This window comes from Rhodnius prolixus, unplaced genomic scaffold (genome assembly GCF_049639745.1).
Source record: "Rhodnius prolixus isolate KJV_2025 unplaced genomic scaffold, Rpr scaffold_2, whole genome shotgun sequence".
In the NCBI taxonomy this organism is placed as follows: domain Eukaryota; kingdom Metazoa; phylum Arthropoda; class Insecta; order Hemiptera; family Reduviidae; genus Rhodnius; species Rhodnius prolixus.
Genome location: NW_027411592.1, coordinates 53,304,986 through 53,332,458, shown reverse-complemented (window position 1 = coordinate 53,332,458; position 27,473 = coordinate 53,304,986). Strand labels below are relative to the sequence as shown.

General features: G+C 30.2%; 1 protein-coding gene and 1 long non-coding RNA gene across 21 annotated transcripts in view; one reads left to right on the top strand and one right to left on the bottom strand.

The window, feature by feature from the left end:
• The window catches only part of LOC141448529 (uncharacterized), a 92,260-nt gene that overhangs the window by 53,765 nt on the left and 11,022 nt on the right, over positions 1-27,473 (top strand). For 13 of the 19 annotated variants that reach the window (XR_012455111.1, XR_012455104.1, XR_012455105.1 and 10 more), the window contains 6 exons: positions 2,675-2,815; positions 8,501-8,696; positions 13,955-14,053; positions 20,692-20,827; positions 23,798-23,970; positions 26,308-26,516. This is a non-coding gene — a long non-coding RNA (uncharacterized lncRNA). Of the gene's footprint in view, positions 1-2,674; positions 2,816-8,500; positions 8,697-13,954; positions 14,054-20,691; positions 20,828-22,576; positions 22,866-23,797; positions 23,971-26,307; positions 26,517-27,473 lie in introns of all 19 variants that reach the window. The other 6 variants (XR_012455106.1, XR_012455107.1, XR_012455113.1 and 3 more) reach the window with 6 other exon arrangements.
• LOC141448520 (uncharacterized) overlaps positions 1-27,473 on the bottom strand; it is a 119,828-nt gene that overhangs the window by 84,698 nt on the left and 7,657 nt on the right. The window lies entirely within an intron of this gene.

Here is a 27,473-nt window from a genome sequence, read left to right as displayed (position 1 = left end):
CCGTTTTTTACGCAAAGCCCTGAAGATGTTATAATGTTTACTTTTTTTATAACTGTGGTCATATCAAATTTTAATAAAAAATAATAATATGAATAAAAGTAATACAAAATTCTGAATGATAAATTTTTTGGCCGAATTAAAAACATTTAGAAAGAATTTTATTCATAGCTTGCCTGCTTTCTTATTATATAAACTGATCAAGATAAATTGTACGTATGCATTTAAATTAGATTTTTCATTTATCTGGACTTCTTTCTTTGCTTAAAAGATTACAAATATCATTAGATCTCTAGTATTTCCTAATGTTAGTGTCTAATTCTATACCCATTTTTACTAAGCATTACAATCTTGTCAAAAATTTCTCAGCGGAATTACGTGGTTTGGGTAACCCTCAATTCAAATTATATTTAAACGAATAGTTGCTGTTAATGCAGTACAAGGTATAAACGAAATACTCCAGAAATAAAAAAATTGAGAAAATAAAACATATTATTCCGTTTTATTTTTACTGACGATTCCAATTTTCATCATTAGTGGCCGAAGTTTTTTTCTACTGACGACAGTTTCCCTTTTTTTTTAACGCTTGCTTGCCCAGATTTCTAATCAAATTAGGTAGTTTTTCAGGTCTACCTATAACCTTGTTTGGTGCCGTAGAGTGTCTGATTATTCGAACCAAACAGCGTAGCTCCTCTGGCCATTTCTTCGAGAGCTTGAGAGGTATTTTATTGTCGCGCCTGAAAAAATGGTATATGTATATTTCTACCTAATTCGAACTATCGGCGCCCAGCTTTTCTGTGGCCAGCTGAATTGCCAGTCTAATCTTTTATAGATCTTAAAACATTGTGGCAGCTACAAAACGCTCTGTGTTCTGTAGTTTACAGAGTAAAGAAAAACTCTATTTTAGTGCAAATTGAACGAAATTTTACAAGTATTTCATACATTTTTGATGGATCTTTATAATTAAATAAAAAAATGGAATGGACGAATCTTTTACTTTTCCTAAGGGAAATATTGCTATTAATAACAATAATAATAAGAACGAAAAGAAGGTAGAAAACAAAGTGAAACAAAGATAATGGCTGATGATAACAATGGAGAATAGTAGTCGGCGAACGTGTTTCTCTGGAAGATCGATAGCTGGAAATGGTAGTGTGATCAGGGTGCTGGATGTATTACTATAGCTAAAAATACTTTAGGCTGTGTTATTCTGCACTTTAAAAAAATAAAAATAATATCTTGGTAACCGTCAGCTGCTAATTTTTTATTACCACCGAGAAGGCACAGATCCATTACTCAGAAATATTTAATAAATATTTAGCTTGTCCTACATGTATTGTTAGTATAATTTAATAAAAAAGAAGAAGGCCTTTCCTGCCATCGATATTCGTAGAAATTTAAAAAGAAAAAACTCTTGACTCTAATACCAAATATTTCTCTACTTATTTCTTTTCAAAGCAAAACATTTTCTTTTATACCCTGAAAGTATTACATTAAGGTTTTTCTATGATTAAAAGATGTTTTTCCTTATTTTTTCTATTCAAAAAGCTGACATATTCATTTGAATTTATTTTATTCTTTCAATATTTTATGTACAGAGAACTTCCTAGTTGTTGAATCATTTTTATTTCTAAGCCTGAATAGATGTTAAGCCTTGCAATTAATAGTTGTGCCCTATTTTCATTCAAGTCAAATAGTACCTTAAGACTTCATCAATACTTGTCATCAAAATCTGGGCTAAACATAGTATTGTTTATAACAATTTTAGATATCAATCTTAGTAATCGAAAAATATTTTTTTTGTTTTTTAGAAGTTAATGGGTTTTAATTACGCTTATTGTCATCTTTTGTTACACTGATACTGTTAGCTTTTTAGAAGAAATAGGGACTTAGTGGGATCATTTTAATAATAGAGGGTAATGTTTTGTGGAATGATTAGTCAAGTGAAAAATTCCTTATAATAACCTAAACACAAGTGTTTGTAGTAAAATGGAGTGGTTGTGAATGCAGTTGGATGAGATATACCACCGCAGTTATGGTTATTTTAAAAGAATTAGGTGTTCAACCAATTTTTTGTAGTCCCCATGGAAGCACTTTCAGAGTCCTGTCCTAGTTTTCTCATCCTTTTGGAAGCATACGTATTGAAAAAACTAGTACTGAATAAAATAATTGTCTACTAATGTAAATTTACATGAAAATTGAAATGAACGTTATTTATTTTAGACGGACCTCTATGACCTTAATGTACACTTATAATTTCACATATTTATAAATAAATTGTACTTTCTACAATACAAATATATATATACACTTACTGTTACAGGGACATATTCAACGTGCACAAATAAATGCATTAAAATTCTAATAAATAATGGTACTTAAACATTATAAAATCACACTGATGTATGATAAAGATATTATGAAATTGAATATTAAAAATAAAAAAAATTAAAATTATAAATATTTAGCGCTAAACCTAAAAATACATTCTGTTAATTATTTAATTAGATAAAAATCTGATTCCTGTTAAGCGAAAAATGTCTATTTCAGTTCGTCTATTTTCAGTCTACACAGTTGGCGAACTAATTAAAATTTAGAATTCAACATGTTAAATTAAGTTTTAATTTCCATCTGGCAGTCCAACTGATTGACTAATTAAATGTTAACTATTTTTCAGAACAGCCAATATTGCATTTGAGAAAAAAAGAGGGAGAATCCATACTCTTAATTTGGTGTTAAATTGTCTTCAAGCTCAACTTTTTGCCTTTCCAGTTCCTATCATTCAGTAATTCAAAGGAAAAGCTTATAAGGAAACAAGGTAGTACATTTTGATTTTTGTATTTTGTTTTAAAGATCATTAAGATTAAATAGTTCTGTAAGACAAATTAGATGTGGTAGTCTAACCACCTACCAAGCCTCAGATCACATATTTTTCATCTGAAAGCCAGCGCAATCGTATTTATTGCTAATATATGTGCTGGATCCTAAATTATTTAATACAGAAAAAAAAACTTGTTCAAGCTTAAATGCTAATTAAAAATTGATTTTAAGTCTGGTTGCATGCTACAGAAAATTAGTTGTTCATCGTGAATAATGTATCTTTAGGCTTATCCAGTAAAGTTTCTCATAAAGTTGTGGGTTATAAAGGTGAACTTTCTGAATTATGAGAGATTGTTTGATTAAGAAACAGTTAATGGTATTGATTTCCCGACGACAGATTTAAGGAACTCGATTTAATAAAAGCAACTTTACTGAGAGAAATAATAAGAAAGTAACTTAGCAAAACATTTATTGTTTAATAAGCCATGTGTAATATTTGTGTAATTTAGTAATATAACTGACATTAACTGCTGAAACTTTACGGGTTCAGGGTCAAACTAAAATAGACAATGTGATTTCCGTCGAGCAGGAAGGGCACACACGTGTATCATTGTTTTGTAAAGTAACATGTGGTTTGGTCATAAGAATGCATTTTAGTGAAGCGTTCTGGGAGATTAAAAAATTTTTTTTTTCTCGCGGTTAAAAAATTGAAATAGCCCGTAATGGATTTTTATAAGAATTCATTTACAAACACTTAAACTCTTTCTACGAGAAATTTTGATTCTAGATACAAAATAATCTTTAGACAATTTTACTTTCTTTTTCCTACGCAAAAGGAAGTTTTACAGACTTCCAGTTTATCGATTCTTTTATCGAAAAAGTGGTTTACACAAATTGGTTTTGGTGAGCATAACTCGAAATTTCGCAGATGGTGCACGAATAATTTTTCATTTATATGTCACAATCACCTTTCGCAATAAAATTTTGCTGAAAATGACATTTTACTGTACCAATTTTTCCTTTTTTGAAAGCTTTTTTTTTCTAAAAATAGATTCAACGTTTCACTACATGCACTTATAAAAGGTAGTTAGGCTTCTCTACACAAGATCCATTGCAGTGTTATGAATACAAAGTGTTGTTTGTCAGCTATATTACCAAAATGCCTGGAGAGCTACTGGTGTTTCTTAACATGTTTGGCTTGTAAGTAAGCTTAAGAGTCTTGAGAGAGTTTGTATGTTGTTGTTGCTATAGTTTGCTAAGGATTTAACCACATTAGCTGAATGTGTAGGACATAACTTTTTGTGCAAATAAGTAAGCAGCCGCTGATCGAGGATATTGATAAATATGTATCTCTATAAGCTCTCAGTGAAATCCAAGTGAAACGATTAAGATATAAAAATGATCGAAAAAAAACTTCGTGCAAGTACATAAACAACAATAGATAAAGTAATCAGCTCTAACCAGGAAGATTGTTGTTGGGGAATCCCAACTGATCTCTTATTCAACACTCTACACGTACTACTTGTAATTTCATCGACTTGCGACTTCTAGCTTATACATTTCTTTCAAGTATATTTATAAAACACTATAGCTGCTGAAATCATTTACTATTTGGTAACAGTACTTGACAAGTCTTTAATAAAATTAATAAATTAGATATTAATAGAACATTGTTTCTGAGGAATCATGTGTTTTGGTGTTTAGAAATAAAAATTCTTTATGCCGTTTCTAATCACAATTAGTTCAACTTGAGAGTTTAGATAGGTTATATATAACTGTTGGTCCATATGCTGTAGAAGTTATTGCACATATTGCTAATTATTACACTGAAAACCACAAACAAAATTTTCTCAATCTTTGGTAAAATGATGTAAATAGTTTTTAGTGGTACGAGTAGTACTATATGCTGCAATAAATTCTACAGAAGATTTGCTTACAGTTGTTAATAACAAATCTAAGCCCAGAAGACGATCTAAATATAGTTCGAAATGTTAGTCTAAAGAATTATTATTTCTTAACTGTTCAAAACTCAAGATTCCTCCGAAAATTATCTTAAAGAAATTTGTTAATTTGTGCGCTGTTTATTATAATTTAAACTAATTAGAAATTGTACGATTAATTTGAGCTTATTTTATCCTAAGCTCAGTCAACTTGAATTTAGTTCGTATGATCCAGCTTGATATTACTTTTGATATTATTGTCGCTACCGATGCATAGGTTTTGGCCAAGCAAAATAATAAATGAAAACGATTTTTAAGTTTTCGCAATTGGTAGGAAAATGGTTAAAACAATAAAATACTTATGTCACGGGCTGAACAAAAAAATAACTTTTTAAGACTTTTGTCCCTAAGGAAAACATCTCAGGTTCTCAGAGAACCGGAATCCCAATGACTTCAAAACAATTTACGGTTCATCAGGAGCTTTTTAGGAAATAAGAGCTGTGTATGTTATAATGTAAAAAACTAGAATGCATAGAGTTATTAAATTACAATCTCAGTTTTATAACGTAACATATAGCTAGAGCTTACACTGCTCCTTTTCCATCAGAAACTCCTGGTGAAGGTACCAATGGCAACCGAAATGTTATCTAATATTCATTTAAGAAATAATTTCAGAATAAAAACGTTACTGGCGTTAATATTCCAATTTTTATAAAAAAATTTAAAATATATTAACTACTTCTTGCTAAACTAAAACGAAAAGGTTATCAGAAATAGCGGAAATGACCATTCGTTATCTTGCTCGCTTTTAATTAAATGTAGGTCGTACAATTAGCTCCCACAAGGCAGTTAAATATTAAATTACCACTCTTAAAAAAGGGCTAGAAAAAGATTTTTCAACACTGATTGCCAGTAAACTTATATTTATTGTTTAGCTCTTTAAAGAGGGAACAAATTTAAAAGAGCAATATCTGCAACTACTAATTACTGCTAACCACAGAGATTAAAGTATTGTTTGCAAAATGATCAATGCATCAGGCTTAAATTGGTTAGTGCAAATGGATTCATGTGAGAATCTTTTACTGAAGGCTGTATAGGTTACTTTTTGTCAGGAGCAAATTAAAACAATAGGTCAGTTAGAAAGTATTACAATGATCTCCATTAACCATTATTAATTTAATTTAAACGCCTTATTTATTTAATCATTACTTTAAAATAAACTCATCAGAATAAAGTAATGGCGGTGGCGGTGGTACGTCACTATGGAAATTCTATTACCAAATATTACATTATAAAAGAAAACAAAGTAACTGAAGTTGATAGTGATTCTTTCACCAGAAGGCCCTCTTTAAGATCTTTGTCTCAAAATTGTCCACAGCTCCATCTGGAGTAGATCTTTATCTTTATCAAGTTATTTACCAGCATTGCAGAATTTAATCTAATTGTAATTCACGAAGCAATTTTACAATGAATTGATTAGAATACCTTTACTTTAAAATATTCTGAAAGTAGGAAAAGAAATCTGAAATAGGAATACTTAGAATCATTTAGCGATAAAAAGAAAACTGACATTGCAATCAATGTTTGTTCATTTTTTCCTCTTTCTCTTTCTCCAGTGCTTTAGTTGTTAGATTTTTTTACTTATTTATTTTGGAATTTCCAACAAGTTTAATGAGGACATCATTTATTTTGGAGGAATATGAGGAAGTTTGTTTTTTTGTTATCCCTTTACATGAATTATCATCCTTTCCACGTTGATGACACAAGTTTTTTTTTAGCTTTAATATTTTTTCAGATAACACAATATGAAAAATAACTTTCTAGTTTACTAGTTTCCTTTGTTCAATAAGTTTCTATGTTCTGCAAGCACGTACATCTGTGTGGTGGAGCAAATAATGTAAGTTACTCTAACAACTCCCACCGTAGCCAGAAGGGCGGAAGGACCGTGTGGGGCCATAAAAACAGCCCAACTAGGAGAGAGAGCTTTCGCGTGAGAAGTACTACTAACTTATGATACATATTAGTGTGTGTTCTCTCATGAGATTATATTACTTTTTTTCATATTTTGTTATTATTTTGTTTATCAAAGAAAGAAAAATATTTATTAAAATGATTTTGGTGAATGTCGAGGTGCGGTCTTAAATAAAAACAACTTTTTTGTTTTATACCAACGTTTCGGTAATTATTACTACCTTCTTCAGGGTCTGTACAAAAGGAATCAACTAAGCTTGAATGAAATGTTGGATACTTGCTGATTTGTGTACCTTTTGGCGTTTAATCAACCCTTATACTTAACTTTTTAAACTGTAAGTTTTTGTTAAGGAGTATTACACTAATATATATAAAATTGAACAAAACCAAAAATCAAAAACTACATAAATAAAATTATTGTACAGACCCTGAAGAAGGTAGTAATAATTACCGAAACGTTGGTATAAAACCAAAAAGTTGTTTTTATTTAAGACCGCACCTCGACATTCACCAAAATCATCTACAACAACGGTCGAAAAAAACCCAAAAACCATCATTTATTAAAATGTTAGTAATATTGGAGATGAGAAAATAATTCTTATAGTTTCATCAGCAAGAATTGTCTTAAAGCGATTTCTTAACCTCCTGTAAATGGTAAAATGAAAATGTACTGCCACTACAGTATTAAGGTTTTAAATTAGTACCTCAAAAGGTACTGCTCAAAACCCATCATTCCCCAAAGTTGATAGAAATAGAATTTATTTTATACTGTTGTGTCAGTTTGTGTATTTCATTTTGTTTGACAAAGTTTGATCCAAAATACAAGATCAGATTCATCATGGACATTTTAAAATATCCGGTCTTCAAGTCATTGTAGAATTGTGTAATCATATTGATGTATATTATCCGCAGACATTCTCTAGTTCTCTGAAAAGTGAAAGTACCATTCCAATAATTGGCAACAGAAGGCAGCGCTATTGTAAATAGGGCTTCGAACTAGCTAGCAGGTGATGATGGATAACAACTTTTAAGGTCTAGATTTTCGTAAAAGTTAGTGGAGCCTTAATTTAAGGGGTTAAAAAGTTACAACAATTGTGAACGGTAATAATGGCTAAATCTGTTGCAAAAATTAATTCCTTTAGGAAATGGAAATCATGCTTAGAGAACCGCACCACATCATATTTAAAACAAAAAAAAAAGTGAAAAATGCAATTCAATAATAAAGCAATCAGTAGTGACCATAAAGTTTCGTAATTGTATAAGTAAAGAAATTAAATGTATTCGTCCAGAGCAAGCTTATTTTCTTTAACTCTTTTTTTGGATTGTTTTCCATCGTTAGAATAGCAGTATCATCGATAACATTTGCAGTAATTTTACTCTATAGACTGTCTCATATGTTTTCTACGATTTATGTGACTTCTAAACCGTTTAAATGATCTGGCATTTTTAACATCCTCCCTTTAAGCTGATTGTACAGCAACTTGTGAATGGATATGGTATCGTGTAATGTTCAAACATTCATTTTTGAACACATCGCTTTAACTATTATTAATTTTTTTTTTAATAATTATTTTTATTTTATTTAATTTTTTTGGCGTATCGACTGCCGAGGTCATTAGCGCCTATTATTATTAATACTATCATTATTAAATTGTAATTTTTCTTATTACAATCATTTTGAATTGTACGTATATTCATGTGAATTGTGTATTTTTATTTTATTTTTTTTTTATTCATAAAAGAAAAACAAAATGAGTTTTCACTTTCCGCAGGTACTAGTGGACCAGCTGTTCTAAAGGTATATCCCGGTCTAGTAACCCTGAAGGTATCATCACTGCCGTATTACAAATAGGACCTTTAGTACAAATTGTATACTCAACAGTAGGGCAGCATTATTTCTCAACGCATCTCTAGAGTCTAAACCTCTGTGAGCGTTCAGCTGTACGTAATGGATGGATACGATACCAGGTAATGTGTTCGTGTGTTAACACCTCTTTACCATAGGTTTTTCTTTTTTATTTTTCTCATTATTCCTAATTCAGTCAATAATGGAATCATTTTTCATTCAACTTGGGTACTTCTTGTTATAATGTATAAAGATAGTTATTTTATATACAAAATTTTTTGTTTTTCTGGGAATATAGAAGTACTATGATATCTTTGGAATATCTTTTCCACTTCTAGGTAATGTTATATTATTAAGCATTTTTAAAGATTATTGCTGATAATTTAGAATGAGAAAACATGTGTGCCCGCTAATATTACAGATTGGTCGTGCAGTTGTGATTACTTGCATTAATTGTGTTTTAAAAAAAAAAGCAAACAAAATTAAGTTGTAAAACAATCCAACCATTATTTGCCAAACATAATGTAAAAACAAAAAAGAAAAAAAAGATAACGAGGTGGCTTAACAATTCAGGTTAAAAGTGACAAGAATAAGTGTGACAAAAATTTTAGTCATTTAAAATAACTTGGAAAACTAAGGAAGAGAAAACTAATAACTTTAAATTTTTTGTGATTTTCTCCGTATTCTACTAACGATTCTGAATTTACACTGGTAATATTCGTGTTAAGTTGGCTGGGTCCGAAAAAGTGGTTTTTACGTATTGTTCTTTGCGTATAATATGCCTATGTGGGAACAGCATAACTTAGAAAATCAGGGAAAGCACAAATTTCGTAATCTTTGCCACCAAGATTACCAGAAAAAGTTTTCACTTTACAATTTTGATTTTCTGTGCGTGTGTGTGTTAAAGTTTTAATTCAATTTATTTGATGAGAAGCAATTTTCATGTGGAAGTATTTTGTAAACTAAAACCGATGTGTTAATATTATTTGTGGAACTTTTGAATCCATCTGGTGTTATTATCTCAGTTAATCTGTAAAGTGTGATATCACATCAGCTTTTACCTTTCAGATATATCTTTAGGTAAATTTCCAAAAATGCCATTTACGCGAAAATAAAATGAATAGAATTGCTATTCACTTTAACAAAGTTATTATTATCTACGACATTTCAGTAGCGGGCATTTTAACTGCGAGATTCATATACATAGGATTCTAGTTCGTTCCTTGCTGACCTATGCTTCAGAATGTTGGATGAACTCCAAACCTGTCTTACATTGCGTCCGTTTCAGGAAGATGAGCGTTATTTTGATTTGCACGGTTAGCTTCTTCAGATAAATTGCAGGGTAGAAACTTTTAAAAGTGAAAATTAGCTGAGTTTGAGTCCTTTTTAACAGATTGTTAAAATTTCATGGTAAATTACGTTCTATTTTAAACGAATGTGGCTTCATATTTTTAAAAAAATAATTTCCAGTTTATTACACTTATATACAACTCTAATTTTCTTAAAAAATATGGGAATAATGTAGTTTTAATGTCTCCACAGCTTCGCCACCTTTAGAAAGCTATGCATGTGGCCTCTGCAAAGCTACGAAAATTCATTTGCGTAAGGCTCTAATGCAAGTAAAACTAGTAGGATTTGTATTGAGACAAAATACAAAGCAACTGTTTATTTTATTATGCAACAGCTCTATTATAACCGTGAACATTATTATAACCATTGTTCGATTCGGCTTTTGCCAGTACTTTCAATTAAATAATTCACAAAACTTGTATATATATAACAATTATATGTATTGTTAAATATATATATATATATATATATATATATATATAACAAAAGAAAAGAATGGAACAGAACCAAAGTTAATTTATTTTTAGTTAAAAAAGTAATTAATTTCATAATTTAATTATCATTCTTTCATTTTGTGCTATTTAGTCCAAAGGGTTAAAAGTTACTGAGTGATCATCCTAATGTCATTTTAATTTAATTGTAATTATTTCCAAACTGAATTAACTTGATAAAGTAATTCTTCATTAAGAAGTGTGGCTAGGTTAATTATTACAATGCTAAACTTTAGATGATAACATCTTTGCAAGGCTTTAGTATAATTCCCTGCTATTAAATGAAATGTGGTTAAAAATTTCACGAATGAAAATTTCAGTATAGTCTCTGAATTTCTCAAAAACCAATTTTTAGGAAGGCCAAATTCTGAGATATACCTAAAAAAAAATCTCTCTCTTCGCTGAGTACATCATTCAACTGGTGAACAAGATTATAAAATCCTTTATTTATTTAAGATTTACTATACAAAATTGTAACTATAAAAAGTAACTTCTGTTAATATTGTGTAAACGGATGGGTTGCATTAAATGAAGTAGGGCAAGCTTATAATATAATTTGTAAATAATATGTAACTGGAAGATGTTATGTAGCTCATTGCTGGTTCTAGCTGGGGGCAGTAAAAGAACTAATCAGAAACATAAAGCAGAAGGAGTTATCAAAAGTATTGATAAGTTAGTAACGTAGAAGTTGTACCATTTTTCCACCTAACAGATCATTGTGCTAAAAAAAATAAGAAGCAAAAACTTCCATCAACAAATACGTGCGATTAAAACAAATTGGAACAAGTTTGGTAGAATGCCAATGATATCGAATTTCCTGCCAAAAGGCTCAGTCTGCTGAAAATTTATCTGAAATGACTCTAGAAAATGTCATTCTTCATATGTAATTAATTGAATGTAATGTGTAACCCGTTTATTTTTTTATTCTCTTTTCTAGAAGTGTGTTGGTAATTAAATTAATTTAGATATATGTACAAGCACGCCTTCTTATTTGTTTTTGTTTAATCATAATTATTAAAGTAGGAATTAAGGTCTCAGATGTTTATCAGGCATTTTTGTTATCGAATCAAAAATAAATTTAAATCAAAGAATATTTGCTCCATAATAACGATATTTTCGTATCATAAGACCGCAATTCTGTTATCAATTGAACACACTCGTTGCTGGGTCGTTATCGCAGACAATTGAATTACCCTCATACGGGTTTATTCTTGAAAAAAAATAAATAAAAATAACTAGACGACTCTTTATATCGAAATCGTAAACATAGTGGTCCAGAAACGGAGCTAAATTTTAACCAAAGCAGGATTAATTAATTATTATCAAGTACGAACTATTTTTTTGAGTGATTTTGAAAATGTTAGGTATATTTGCCAAAATTAACATAAGAATGTGTAAAACCATTTCATTTATTTTGATATTAACTCTTACATCAAAATATTTTTTCTCGTTTTTGTAAACTTTTACATATCTAAGATAATTTTATCTTAAGACATTGTGTTAGAATATTTGACTATGTTTATCTTATCTCTACTTAATGATAAACATAAAGCTAGGTCCTACTGTAAGTCAACTAAGTGTTCAAAAACTTTATATTGTTAGTGATACTAGATTATTAAGTAATAATGTAGAAATTTAGTATGTAATTTCTATTTCTACTCATGCAATGTTTGACTAAATGTTTTGATGCCCTTAAAATCTTGAAACGCAGACAAATTTTGCTAGTACAAAGTTGCAATTTCCCCCCATTTAAGGCTTTACTTCAAAATCATTGTTTTGGAAACTGGTTTACAAGATAACCTCATTCTTCCAGAACACTGTCGAAATTTGATTTAAAAGATCTGACGCGAAAACAATTCTTTATCTTACGATAATTAGAGAAGGAAAAATTATAAATGGTTGCAAAAATGTTTTTAGTACAAACAAGTGTCTTGCATTGTCTATGTTTAAAGGAATACAGAAATTTTTTCTATGAATTTCCAGAAAATAATTATTAAAATATAATTTCCATATTCTTTTTAGTACTGCTTTGATCAGGTTAACAATGGTTTTTTTCTGAATAGAATAAGTACCCATAAACAAACAATATTATACATTACATATTTACATAACTTAAAGTTTTTTTTTTTTTAATAAATATTTACAGAAAGACCAATAAGCAAATATAATTGTGGAAATGACGTCAATTGTAGTTCCCATTCTTCGCATTGTACAACAGACAGTCAGTTCCACAAAACTGTGGCTTATCATTAAGTAGATGAATAGATCTCTTGTACCAACGTGGTACATTAGAGGTATGTTTCAATGTTGCTGGGAAAATTACCAAAATGAAAGTGATAGTTATTTGATTACATAAAATTGGAGAATACTCTTCTTTCTTCTAGGAGAAAATAGTTGGAACTATATTTGAGAAATTTGAGAAGCTAGCTTTCTTGCTGTTCAGTTTTCAGATATTTACTTCGCCATACTTGGACTAAAAATACTCTTAAAAAACAAATACAAAACATTTTTTATTGCTCAGAAAGCTTCAAAACCAAGGGCATTTTTGAAAACATTTTTTTTTTTATTAACGATATACTTATTTATAGTTTATTAACTATTTTAAACCAGAAAATAGAACTGAATGAATATGGTAATTATTTCCAGTACTTCTAATATCCTTTTGGAAGCCCGATGAACCGAAGAGATAGAGATAAGAGATAGTACGGATGGGCAGGGTAAATCATTCACATAGATTAACTAGCCGAAATGAATTGTGCTTGATGGTGGCTAGGGTGTGAATAGTTTCCACAATAAGTCTGTATACTCACAGTATTTAGTTTAAACTTAATTTATATTCAGCTCTACTGACGTGTTATGGACTGTAATATTAATTACATAGTATTGTAGTGTTAATTATGAGTATGTTAATAATAATTAGCATCCATCTGTTGAGAAGTCCGTAATGGAATTCTTTTAACGAATATTATTTCGTAAGAACTGATATTTCTTTCAAACAAATATTCCAAAAATGTGGAACGCGTTCGCACTCATTGGTTCTAATTTGGTATCACTGTAAATAAACCCAAAGACCACAGTAGCCGACGTTCTCCATCTGTTTAGAATTTTGGTTCATATTTCAGCTGATACTTTACTTGAAACATTAACATAGTGTTTATAGAAATAGTTTGCCCCATTACCGAGTAGTTTGTGTGAAGCTAGGACCTTCCAGCATTTTCAGATTGAAGTAAAACTTATTTTCGCCCAGAAAAGTCCCCAAAAAATAACAATAGAGTTAAAAGAAAAAAGAAACCCTCTTTTTTTTTCTCCGGAAATTTGGGGAAACAGGATCGGGCCCAATCGAAACAGGGGCCCTTAATAATAATAGTATTCTGAAGAGATTGTTTACGTTTTCCCCGCTGAAATCATTTAACAACGTAGGTTAATGTAAGTAAACTGTAAATGTTTCAGTCCTTTACTTTATTCCTTCTGATTGGTTGCCATAAGAATGGAATTTTTATTTATTTATTGGATTTTAATCGTAATTGTATTGTTTGCAGAAAACTGCTGGATTTGTGGCTCCCTGATAATAGTTTAAAGAAACTTACTTTTTTACACGTTTCCCAAGAAAGTCTGACAGAGGCGCCTACAGAGTTTGAGTGAGTATCAGTATATACGAGTAGTTATATCTATACACTCACAAATCTGATATGAAATCTTTACGCTTTCAAATCTACAAACACAAGAAAAATCTGGTGTGAAATATCCTCACGATTTTCTCTTCATCGCAATTTTCGTAATTAAATGTTCTTAAAACTTAATATTTGTACTTAAAAAAAAAAGTTCTCAACATCGCAAAGTTAAAATTAATAAAATAACACCATTGTGAAAGCGAAACGTCAGAACTTTCCAATACGATCGTTTTTAGATTCGCTGTGAAAATAAATACTTTTGTGGAATAAATGTTTTTATTATGAGGCAAAATAAAAAAAAAAGTTTAAATTGATGCAAATATTTGGGAAGTGGGATAGTCCAAAATTAATACCCGTTCTCTCTCCGTCATTCGTTTGTTTGAAAGATTGCCAGATCTGTTTTGCAATTCAGGCATTTTAGTAGCATTATGACATGATATGTTCAACATGCTTTATGTATTTATCTATGTAATTTTTATACAAAATTCATATTTAAGATCTATTCATGAAGAAAAAGAAGAAAAAAATCGTCTTAATGAATGGAAGATATATTTTTTATATAATTTTTTTCTGCATGTATCAGTCGGTTTTAACAGTAACAATAATGACAGTATTAGTCGAATAAAACTTCTTAAATATTCCTTCTATACGTCTTCAATTAAGTTGCACCATTCAGTACCAGGTTCGATTAACCCAATAAAAGCCAACTTGATATTTTACTCTCACTTTGGTTGAAGGCATGTCAAGGGTTGGTAATGAATGAGAAATATGTCCCGAAAGGAGTTCACAAAAATAATGATTAAGGTCTTCCTTTGCAAGATTTTTCTAAGTTGTTGATTTTTCGTATTTTTTGGGTCTCCTCCTAGGAATCTCCTTAGGTTCTGGGATCGAGTCATTGTTGAATGTTAAAAACTTTTTATCAAGCTTGGATTTTTGAAAGTTGATCATTATTTAAGTTAAGCATTTTTTTTGCTGCGCTGCCATAGCTACACTTCATTTTCTTGTTACCTCACCCTGAGGTAACTTTTTAGGATGGTAAGTAGATGCGTCTTCCACTTTCTAGCGTAGTGGTGCAAGCTGGCTGGCATGGCATGATGGTAGAAACGTTTTCTTACACCCAATTTTTTTACGTAATTCTTCTACCATTACAAAGTCTTCTATATTTTTATTTAGATTATCCAAAAATAATTAATTTCTATTCTTATAGAAAGCTTACGCCTATACTCTTGCAGTGTATGGTCTGGTCTCCCAGAACAATATCTATTACTTATTCCTTCCGCAATTCACAATATTAACATTTCATCAATTCAAAAGAATAGATTAATTTAATATCTCTGGATGGAAAATGAGCCAGAACACTTAATAGGTCTGGTTAAATAAAGGAAAGTTATGTATTTAACTTTGACATAATTAACACAGTTACCTCAAAATAATGAAATTTACAAATCTACACTACAGCACTTAAAAAAGGAAAATACATAAATTAATTTATTTGGCGTTTGTCCACTTGAACAAAAAAAAAAAATATTGTTTAATTTTAGCTTAAGTTTTAATTTTAATATCCATATCTCTTTTTAAAAAAGAGAGAATATTTGGAAAGATGTCAACAGGAATTTATGAACACTCAGTGTAAACATAGAGAAATGAATTACAATTTAACATTCGTTGATGGTGGTCGTTATAAACAAAAGAAACATAATTCTCTTAATGTCCTTCCCACGCTTTAATGCTAGTAAAATCTCCTTGCCCTTGAAGCATTGAATAATGATTTTTCATGATCTACTTTTTCTAGAAAAATCAAAGGAAGCTTTAAAACTTGGCATTCCATTTAGTTTCTATGGGTGATTCGATTCATATCAAATACCCTAGGAGGTGAAGTTTTTTTAATATTTTTTAAAAACCTGCCCCATAGATTTTCTGGAAATTTATTTTATCTTGCTTTTATTGACTATCATTAGTCACTGTTGCCTAATAATCGTGTCCACGATAGAAACTTTGTTTCGTAATCGTTCGTAATATGTGCATCCATATGTTAGCTCAGTGATCTAAAGAGTAAAGGTGCAAAAATACTTTTGTGGGAGTGACAGAAGTAAGGTTTCCTGTTAAACAGATACCATCTTATTTTGTTATTCCCAATTTAAGAAAATCATTTAGGTATAATATGGAATATTAAGGTAGAATAATAACCAAGAAGATGAAAGTAAAACTCGAAACTAGAGTTGTTGTCTTTCCTTCAACACTTCTTGTTTATTTTAATGAATACCGAACAGCCGAAGGAGGAAAAGTCAGAAGTTGCTATTAGAGGTGGCGACCTAAATCGCCCTTCCCCGTTGTACTTGGTGCACATTGATTTTCTACACTATTCAACTTGCTGGAAATACTGTAGTAATCCAATGTAGGAGCAGCTAGTGGTATATTTCCATAATTCTAGACTGTTTTTATTGAACATTTCTGTTGTTAGCAAATACCTTCTCTAACTGAGGTGAAGTAACATAATTTCTAAATTTTCATTAAAAAAATAAAATTAATTACTTTTTGAGATTAAAATTTAAAAAAGCTACGTAGGTTTAATAATTATAATAACAATCTTGATTTAATATGACAACATAACTTTCTCTATTGAATAATGCATTATTCAAAGAATATATGAATTTAAATTTTAGTTGTTCAAATCCAATTTTTAATTTTTATTCGATGTTCCAATTAAGTCTTTTGTTAAGTAGAAAAAGATTAATAGATTCTGACACTTCTCAGAATAACAAAATAATATAAGTTAAATTAATTAATTAAGCAAAAAACATCTTATTTGTAAATCAATGATAAATAATTCTTTAAAGATCTTATAAAAACATTTCAATCGTTCAAAAATTTCTCAGTGATACAGGCCGAATGTAGATTGACAAAATGAGGCCAGGCTCTTTTTTTTTTTTTGCTGTCAGAACTGAATGCTGTCTGAACTAATCACCTTGGAAACATACTGTAGAATTAGGATTGTTTCAATCTAGAAAGTAAAAGCAATATTAAATACATAGAAGTTGGAGCTTTTTCACGTTCATTTACTAAAGGGAAGTATTTATGTAATTGTCAAATTTATGTAATTAAATTTTCAGTGGGCTGTTTTAAAGGTCCCCTGAATTTGACAAAACACGTCTACAAAGCGAGAGTAACATCAAACCCAATATTTTCAATTTTCTTCTTTCGGGCGCTCCCTCATTTCAGCAGCTATTTAGACCTAATTACTTGTGTAATATTTAATATAATACTTCTCATTCTCAGTTATTTCTTGCAAGCATGATCTAAGCACTTCAGTTTGTGTTACATCATTATTAGTTACTCTCTAGATTGCTTTCTTTATATCTCTTATAACTTGTAAAATAACAGTTCGGCAATATTTTAAAGTTACGAAAATAAATTAATTGTTTAACAACTCTTTAATCAACACTGCGTTTAAATTAAGAAGTTATCAAAGAAACATATCTTTAAAGTATTAATTAAATATTATTAGATTTTATAAATTGTAAAAATAAGAATTTACATTAGCAGTTTTTGAAAGTGCTCTCATACATAAGATTTTGTTTTAAAGAGTAGTGAACATTAAATATATTAACTTAAATTTTATTATGTTGGTGGGTGTAGGAAATGGCTAAAAGCCAAGTACACTGGGATCCAAAAGATCTATTATGGCTGCTTTAAGTATTAGTAAATATTCCTAGAGTGCAATAAGTAAGTGATGTTGAGCGAGCTAGTAAGTATATTAATTCCAAGATGAGCGTTCATTGCTACTGGATCTTGGAGCATTTGAGTTAGTCTAGGAGTGTCTGAGTTAAAAGGAAATAAATGCCTGTACATTCAGGCGAGAATCACGTCCAGCTGTATGTTAATTTCAGTCCCATAGCCTTGAAGATGGCCTAATCCCTTGGTCGAAAGCTCGGCACAATGAAAAATACAAAATATGACCGAAATTGGCATTTATTTTTATCATCTTATTGAAACAATGAATGAGCCACCAAAAATAATGAACAGTAAAATATTATACTAAATTTTCTATCTTTTAACACAATAATACACGAGTCCTAAACCGGGTTTTGATACTAGCATCAAAATATATTTTATATGGCCTTCTATTTGCTCGGCTACCGTGGAGTCTGACTGTCACGAGTAGATGTTGAATTGTTGCAGGAAGTATAAAAGGCTGTCCTTTTTCTTATGAGGAGTAAAGAATAAGGTGATATCCCGAGAAGTTATATTTAAATCTGGAATAAACATTTCGTCAACTAAAAATAAAACTCTGAACATCACTACCACTTTGCATCATCAGTATTTGTCACATTTTGAGTTGGCGTAAATTAGGACTGATCAGTTTTTTTTCAGTCAAACTTATGTCTAAATAAGGCTTCTAAAACATCAATTAATTAAGAAAAAATAATATACAATTTTCTTTTTCTCACTGATAATAATAAACATTAGTTACTGAAATGTTCCAAAATATACTAATTATTTCAATTTAATAGGGGAAAAAATAGTAAATTTTAATTACACCTTTGGTTTAATTTATCAAATATTTTTGGTTTTTCTATTAACTTTATCAGCTTTTGTAATATTATGTTCTTAATAAAAGTTTTTTTCATGAAATTATACTTTCATGATACTAAATCTAAAAAATTAATGAGGAAATTTTTCATAATGATAAGCATAATTATTTATAACAAAACATCGACTACCATTCATTATAGTAAATTATTATTTTTTTTTAAATTATTATTATATTATTGATTACGGACGGTAGTATGTACCACATATATCATTGTCAATATTATTATTATTATGTGCCCCGTAATTTTATTATTATATTGATTTATGGTCCAATGAGTAAATAATAATGATACTAAAGCACGGTCATTACCTCTATCTAGTAGCAGAACGTAGAAAAAACGGCAATAAAATTTCTAAATGAAAAACTAAAATTAGCTTTATCTTCTACGCTACTTGAACCATTTAAATGACATAAATAACTCACAATGTAAAAGCTCTGTTTTCTTAAATAGCTGAAAAAAAAAGAACCTTAACCACAATATGTTTCGTTACTAAGGAAGTTTGTTCGATTTAACTTTTGGTCGATTAAATCCTTACTCTGCCTGTATAGTTTGAAAGATAGATTTTCTTTAGAAGTATTTGAACATTCTAAAAAGTTCAGCCTTTATTTTTGGTTCTATGACTATAGATCAATATTAAGCGCTTCTCTTGTTAATGCTTAACAAGTTCATCTTACTATAAACAGTTCTTTCTACTTTTCTTTACTTCCCACATAAAAAAACTTTTAACACATTTTCTGGAAATAAATAACCCGGATGTTTCATAGAACAGTTTTATAGAAATTATATTGTATAATTTTTTTTGGTCAAACGTCAAAACAATTTTCATATTATTGTGCCCCTTGTGGTGCAAATTTAGCATCCCCTCGTGAGTTATCTGAGAAAGAAGGTATGTCCTCGTCCTTCAATAACTAATCATTTATTTGGTAGAGAATGTAAAATCTAAAAATGTTCTTACTACTTATATAATATAAATGAATTCAGTTTAAGAATTGTTAAATCAATCATTTAAGTAAGCTGTTACTTACGTAAAGTTATTGCGATTAAATAAGTTAATTCTGAGTTTATTTAAGGATTTTTTGTTTCTATTAACTATTTGTAAACCGCCTACTCAGGAAGGACTTCTAATGATGTGGAAAATCATTTTGCATTGAAATTGTTTTTAAGGCGGAATTCTAGAACTTCATGCTTCTTCAAAAGTTCTTTTATTTAATTTAGCCTAATTGAAGACAACTAATATTTAATAAACATTGAATGTTTGTTGAAAACTGAGAACTGTAGAAAGAGAAATAATGCGAGTTTTTACACCAAATTTTTTAATTTTATGTACATTTTATCTTTTCATGTATTACCATTATTAAACAGATACAAACTTTAAAATGTTTTTGAGTAATGAAATGAATGAAATGGATTTCTCTATGTGAGGGTATAGAAGAGAAAGGGCCTAATGGAGAAAAGAGATTGGAGCATCTATTAGTTTTTGGGCTGTTCAACTAACTGCAATATTAGTAGAGACAACATTTAGTTGCCTGTTAACCTCGCCAATAACACTAACAAGGAAAGAAGAAGAGAGAGAGATAAGTGTGATCTAGAGAGAAAGATATTATGAAAATCGCCAATAGAAGAAAAATACTTTTGAAAAGCTTCTGGAAGAAAGAGTTGCTCTTTTTGAGGGCTCAAATGTTTTTCTACTCTCTTTCAGTAAACAAGCACAACAGAACCTATTCAATCAGCACTCCATCCTTATATTGTAGCTTCTAATTTTATTGATCTAGTGCTAATCTTATTTAGGAGTAACTGCCATTGCAGATTTATACTTGTTCAATATGGCCACACCCTCATTTGCCTTAAGTTTTCTTATTTGGCTTATTTTAAATTTCACTGCATTCTGCTCACCATCTACCCACATTATGGCAACATCATTTCATTTAGTGAATTAGTGACTTGTTAAGTCATTGCAAAGAAACAATGATTTACTAACCTAATAAAATGTTAATTTGTTTTTTTATCCAGAGAAAGATAATAACTACTTGTAACTGCATCATTCAATGGAATCATGAACTTCTAGCGAGTCCAGCATGGTTCAAGATAACACAAGTTTTAAGGCTTAAAGCCTGAAGTGGTTGCAAAGTTATAGGCTGTTATTAAGGTGAGTAGACATCATATCATGGTCTTGGCAAGTAATGTATAACTTTTTTTTTTTTTTATTGTAATTTTGAAAATGGAAATCGAAGAGTATCAGCTAAAAAAAGATGTTTTAGTGCTTAGAACCCTACTCCAAACAATTTCTCGCTTTTTAATCACACAGACAAATTAAACGAATTAAAACAGAACTTATACAAGTTTTATGCTTTAAGACATATTTCCGCTCTATATATTGATTGTGACATTTTATAAAATCAAAACTTTCTAAGCAGTATTACGAAAACTATCTTAAAGTCTAAGACCTATCTTCGGGACGATAAAAAATAAATTGTTTATTCGAATTGTAAGCACAATCAAATTGAACAGAAAGAAAACAAAACCAAATTAAAATGACAAAACAGCTGAAATAGTGGGAGTTGAAAAAGTTTGCGATAAAAGGTCAGAAAGCTATTGCGTGTTTAGTGGAAATTCAAGCTCCAAGTCCATGGATATTTTGGCATGACCTGCTTTCTTACGGATATTACTGATTATAGTTCAGTATGAATGTCTAGGTCAACATTCTTGTTGGCTAAAATATTTCAAAGAGTGGAAAAATGAAAAATCATGGACGGGGATCGTCGGCTCTCTAAATTGTTGCTATTTGTTACAAACAGCTGGTGTCTAATTAAGATAGATTGTACAATTAATTTCCCATTAAAATAGGAAAATTTTGTCCATAAATCATCATACCAAGTTGTTCTAAGATTAAATATTACAACTTTATAGATAAATTTTCACATAGAAACGATTTGTGACACTACGCGAATTAAAATCTATTTTCTACCCATTAGTGTTAGTGTGGGTGCTAGCAAAGTATTTAAAAATTGGAGGGCCACGCTCAAGTCTTACCTTGTAAAGTGCAATTTTAGTATGATATTAATAGCAAAAATTCTGATGTAGCGGGATACCTCGAGGCCGTAAATGGAAAATTGTTTCAACGATTTTTCTTAAAAGCGGTGTGCTCTTTAAACCATGGATGTCTAACTTTTATTTGAAACATTTTTCTTTAAAAAAACCATTTTAAGGGCAGTTTTGGGGAAAATGATCTTTTTAGAGTGCTATTTTGTTGCAGAGTACGATAATTTAATGTAACCGAAAGTTTTAGATTCCCTAAAGATTTTTTTAGAGCATCTTGCTGCTAATTGTCGATAAAGGACTGTGTTTTTCGTAATGTAAGATCGTCAGGAGGCTGGTAGGCAATGTACTGAAATAGATTCCATTAGGTATGGTGATGAGCCCTTAATTTTGTTTTGTTTTTTTTTCAAATCGAATATAGAATAATTAAAAATAATTCAGCAAATTTATCATCTCATAATCAAGACTAAAGAAGGCACCGGCAAGATGGCATTGTGGTGGTCATCTGTTTGTAACCACGACAGAGTAAAACCTCTTCTGGATGTCCACAATGTTCGTATCATTTCATCAATAAGCTTCCTAATGAAGCTTACAGGATAAGAGGCCCAGACTTTCGTTTAGAATACGGATTCACTTTGTACACTGACTAACTGTATCTTAAAGATGTCAAAAGTTTTTAAGAAGTGTTCAATATATATTTCATTAAAACAAGGATAAGTATGTACTAGAAACTCATCTGTCTATAACCTTTAGTACGAAGAGGTTGCTTCCAGCTAACAGTTTCAAAACTAACTTTTCTCATAACCATCATTACCAGATTGCTACTAAATGTACCTCTCTGATTTTTCTCATGTTGTAGTGCAATCATTGATCAACCACGGATTATTGCAGAGACTAATTGGTACCCCACAGCAGTTTGGTGACTAAAATTTACTTTCTGTCAAACTTGGTGTTACAGTTTTTTGAAATAACGCCCTAAGAAAGTAGAATGTTCCACAAAAGAAAACCTAAAATCGATTAGATTTGATGTTTAGCTTAATAGAAACCAAGATTTTTATCAAACATATGTTGCAAACTGATTGAAATACGTGAAATACTTTAAAAATAAATTAATAAATTCTCTTGGTTTTTCAAAGAAGAAGATATGAGTAAGGAAATAACTTTCTTTCAACAAAGAATTCTTGTAGTTTAATAACTTTTCGACAGTCTCATTAATAAAATTTAGTTTGTTTAGTTATAGAAATTCAAAGGAGAATTGTATCATGTAATAATGCTTTAAGAGATGGCCTTCAAGTGGAATGAATATTCGCTACGTTATCTCTCACAAGGGGGCGTGGTCTCCAAGTGAAAATCGCTAAGAGACTATAAACCCAGGTGGCCGGTTTGAAGTTCAAGTGTTCAGAAGTAGATAAAACATTTGAAAGTCAAACCCTTAATAAAAAAAACAAAACGAAATAGCACTCTCGTATTAATTACAATTTTCATTTATTTTGTCTTTCTGATAATAACAATAATAATTAATTAATAACTAATAAGAAGTTCTTATGGACCAACTGTTTCTTCCAACTACTTAGGGTCATCAAATCCAATTTGTAGGATGAAGAATCATGGTTTTGTACAGTGAATTCTGTGATAAATGGTTTAACTTGAAAATTAAAACCAATGCCCACAATTTTAGTAGTATCCTGCTCTAGGGTGTCTTTCTAAAATAAAGTGGAATAGATAGTGGTATGCTCGGAAAAAATATATGCCCATTAAGGTTGGTCTTTTTATGAAATCCTAAAACCTGTAAAGGAACTAGGTAGGGTACGTGCTCCTTCTTGCCAAGACTTGTAAAATTCTTTTTGATATCATATCCTTTATGCACATATACTATGCCTACCAAAATACTGTGCTCCTTAGGGAGACCCGTCATCATTTACAACCTAGTTCTGTTCAATTTAACGCATAATCAAACTAATACCAATCAAATCCAGACAGAAAGCTCTTGGACCCCATCCTAGGAAGGATTTCCACAGTAGTGCTTTTTTGTTTTCCTTCCTATCTGAGTTAAAGACTGGTTGCTTTTAACTTGCTGCAGGGTTTCGGCGGCATACAAGATTTTGCAGCAGAGTTGTTTTTGCCAGAGTGAAGATATTTTTATCCATAAAATAACTGCATCTGTTAAAGAATTTCAAAGGTAGGATCTTTGAAGTGAGGCATGAAAGAGGGTTCTTTTTTACAACATGAATTGTGAATGAGTGATGAAACAAGGTAATTTCATTTAAATTCATAATAAGGATATTCTTTAAGGAAAGAACAAGAATTTTTTCAAATTTTTTATCTTTTGTAATTGTTCAAATTGGTCAATTTTAAAGCCTTAGTTACTGAGTTTCATAGTAGATATTATATGTATAAATATTTCTGTACAAATAGTACTGAAAAGTGAGAATTTGTATTATGTTCTTTTAAATATAGGGGAAACAGTAGCTCTTTCTATTATTTTTAACATATAACATATCTGAAAAAAAAAACGTGTAGAAAATAGTGCCCTAAATTATTTATCCCCTTTATTAGTAAATAAACAATTAAATTAATTAAAATCGCCTGTTAAATAGGAGAAGATTTAATTACAATCTGTATGTGTTTCATCAAATGTCATCTATAATCATTTCCGTTGCTTCTGACCTAATCGAATGTCAAATAATTGGCAGTGCAAATTGTCTAGGCTTTTAAACAACTTAAAATTTATTTTAAAAAGAGGTTAATGATTCGGTGTATTATAGAAGTCTAATTTAATTACCCTAAATTTAAAAAAATATAATTAATGTTTTAAAGAAAAAGCTTAAATTATTTATTTATTTATCCATTGTTTTCCTTTTACTACGATCTTATTAAATCTTTAAAATGGAATTTTCGGAAGATATTTTTCTTTTAAGATTTAAAAACTATAAAAAAAAAAAACCTTATGGAAGAGATCAATTTAAATTAAAGTTCTACGGATGGTTGTCGAGAGTACTGCGGAGTGTACCAGTGTTCCTCAGAGAGCAGGAAATGCGAAGATTATAGTGTCAGATCCAAATGGTTTACTATTATGGCAAAAGTATGTTCTACATATGTCCCTGTAAGTATTTACATAGGTTTGTAAAAAGTTGTTAAGATGAAGAAGCAAATAATAAAGGGCGTGACGTGTTTTGCGAGCCAGTTCGCCTGACATTTTGGTGATCCTCCAATCAGATAGAAAACCGTGGATTAAGAAATTCTAAGCCTAGGTAGCAAGTAGCTACTTAAATGGGGGTGGATTCAAAGTTCTTAAGACTATCTGCTTTATTGACGTTACCTGTAATTTGTCCCATTTGGTTTGGATTGTTTACTCTAGCTCGGTTTATGGAAAGTTATAAAATGGAATGGAATGTTTTTCTTTTATCACTCCAGTTATACGCGAATGCCTCACATATTAGTGAATGCATTCCATAGCTAAGCAAAAATATTGAGTTCGTGAATTATAGAAAAGTAATTCAGTTGAAAATTTCATCTAAAATTTAGTGCTGAAATATTAAAAAAACAAATTATTAATGATAATATACACGTGTGAAATGCCAATTGTTGGCATTCAGCTTAAAATATATTATATATATAATTTTATTCTATTTTTACCTTGAGATATGTTACTAAAATTTTTGAAAATGACTTTTGTTAAAATATTTGTAATAAATTTACATATCATTACCTTCTCTGTTATTTGAATAGATTCTTAACCGAAATAATGTTCGATTTCTTAAGAATGCTTAATGAGAATCAATTCTCACAAGTTTATCTAGTGTTACATTTCCGTAGGAGGAAAAGAATGTTTTTCTTCTTTTGTTTGCGATTTTATTTTAAACTAATGAGATGTGCAATTGATAATTCTATAATATTAAATATAGTTAGTGACAAAGGTCGTCTTACATATCTCGTTGTCCTAACTATCTATCTATCTCATGAGTGCCCAATCAACAAACTAATAAATACTCTTAAATCATCTTTCCCGCAGGTGGTCGCTATTGCATGTAGCTTCCTGGGTGTTGCAATCCCACGGGTTCCTAGCACAGTACACCATGCACTCTCATCATACAATAGGCGACACACAATACAATTACACTACATTCACGTAAACAAGCGCATCAAGGCACATATACGAGTATACTACATCTCCAAGGGTTACCTTCCCTTGGAGATAGCTTCGGTAAAAGGAGTAAACCTTTAAAATCTGAATTCCTCAATTGTTTCAGAGGTTGGGCATAGGGCCAACAACCGTATCCTGCAAAACCATTAAAACATCTCGAAACCTCAATTAGTAAGTAGAGAAGGCTAGAGCCCTTCATGGGCGGCTGTAATGCCAAGAAAGAAGAAGATTATCTTACTCAGTGAAAGAAATTATTTCGCATTTCCAGCCTATTCGCTTCTAAACACCCTTTATAATCTCTCTACAAACAGTTCTTGATTGCATAATCTTATCAGTGAAATTTGGAACATTAATAAATATTTTCAACTTTTTCTTTATTTATTGTCATCATTTTTGAATTAAACTGATAACAATAACAGAACTTTAAAATTATTTTATTATTACAGATATCAAAAAAATGGCGATACAAATTTTGGTTGAAGATAATTATTCTTGTGTTTATGTTAGGAGAAGATAAATTGAATGTTGGAGGTTATATACAAGCGCACCTCCCCCTTAACACTATCAACATAATCAATCTTACTTCTTTCTTCTCTTTACTCCATCTTCTTGTTTACTGTTGCACTTAACGTGAAATACTGGAAAAGATGTCAATGTAAGCATGCATTATGTATTAATTCATTAGTTAGTTCAGTCTTAGGAAAAATATATATCTGTGTGGTAGTAAAATAATCTAAATAAGAATAGATGGTTGCTGTAGTTCTTGACTTAATGAGAAAAGAGAGTTTTTGATTTACTAACAACTCACTCTAATTTATGTACTAGCCCCGCCCGAGCAATAAGCAGTAATAATTTACTAATTGTGGTTTATTTTTTTTTTTTTTTTTTTAGTAAATCATTGTTAAATTAATTAGATAAACTAAAAAGGTAACTTCAAACTTCTTGGCAGCTCTTCTTTATAATATCTTGTTGGTTTGATTGCAAAAAAAACAGCTGTGTCCCGTTTGGCGGAGAGTAATCTGAATGCCGAATACTGGAGTTGAGTGACTAGTTAAATTTTTTGTAATATACCTGGTCTAAAAGACCAAACGCTTCTGCCTGTAGGAAAGAGGTATTATCTCCATCCTGTCTTAATGCTAGAGATGGCAGGTAACTCACTGTCTGGTAGCTTACTCCTCTCTTTAACTAACTTCGTTCTACAGAAATTATTCTCTTTCAGCCATCAGTGACTGCTATAATTTAGCATCTTCCTATAATTTATTCCGGGATACTAAAATGATTTAAAAAATCTTAGAAAAACTATGACAACCATAATTAATTACTCCTTTGGATAATTTCATTTGTATCTAGTACATGATTGCAAAAACTCTTCCATAGTTTTCTTCAAGGATTTTCAACTTTTAGATCGATTGAAGATTTAACCTTCGCCATGGAATTGTTGGTTTCAAGTGGATTTAGTTAATAACATAATGGTCAAGTAAATTAAACGCTCTGGCCTGGTGTTGTTTATGCTGCTTTGTAATATATGCACTGGCATGCAGAAGATTGTTAATTTTAATTATTACGTGTATTATTAAAAACAAATAGTGGATACTAAGAAATAAACTTCTAA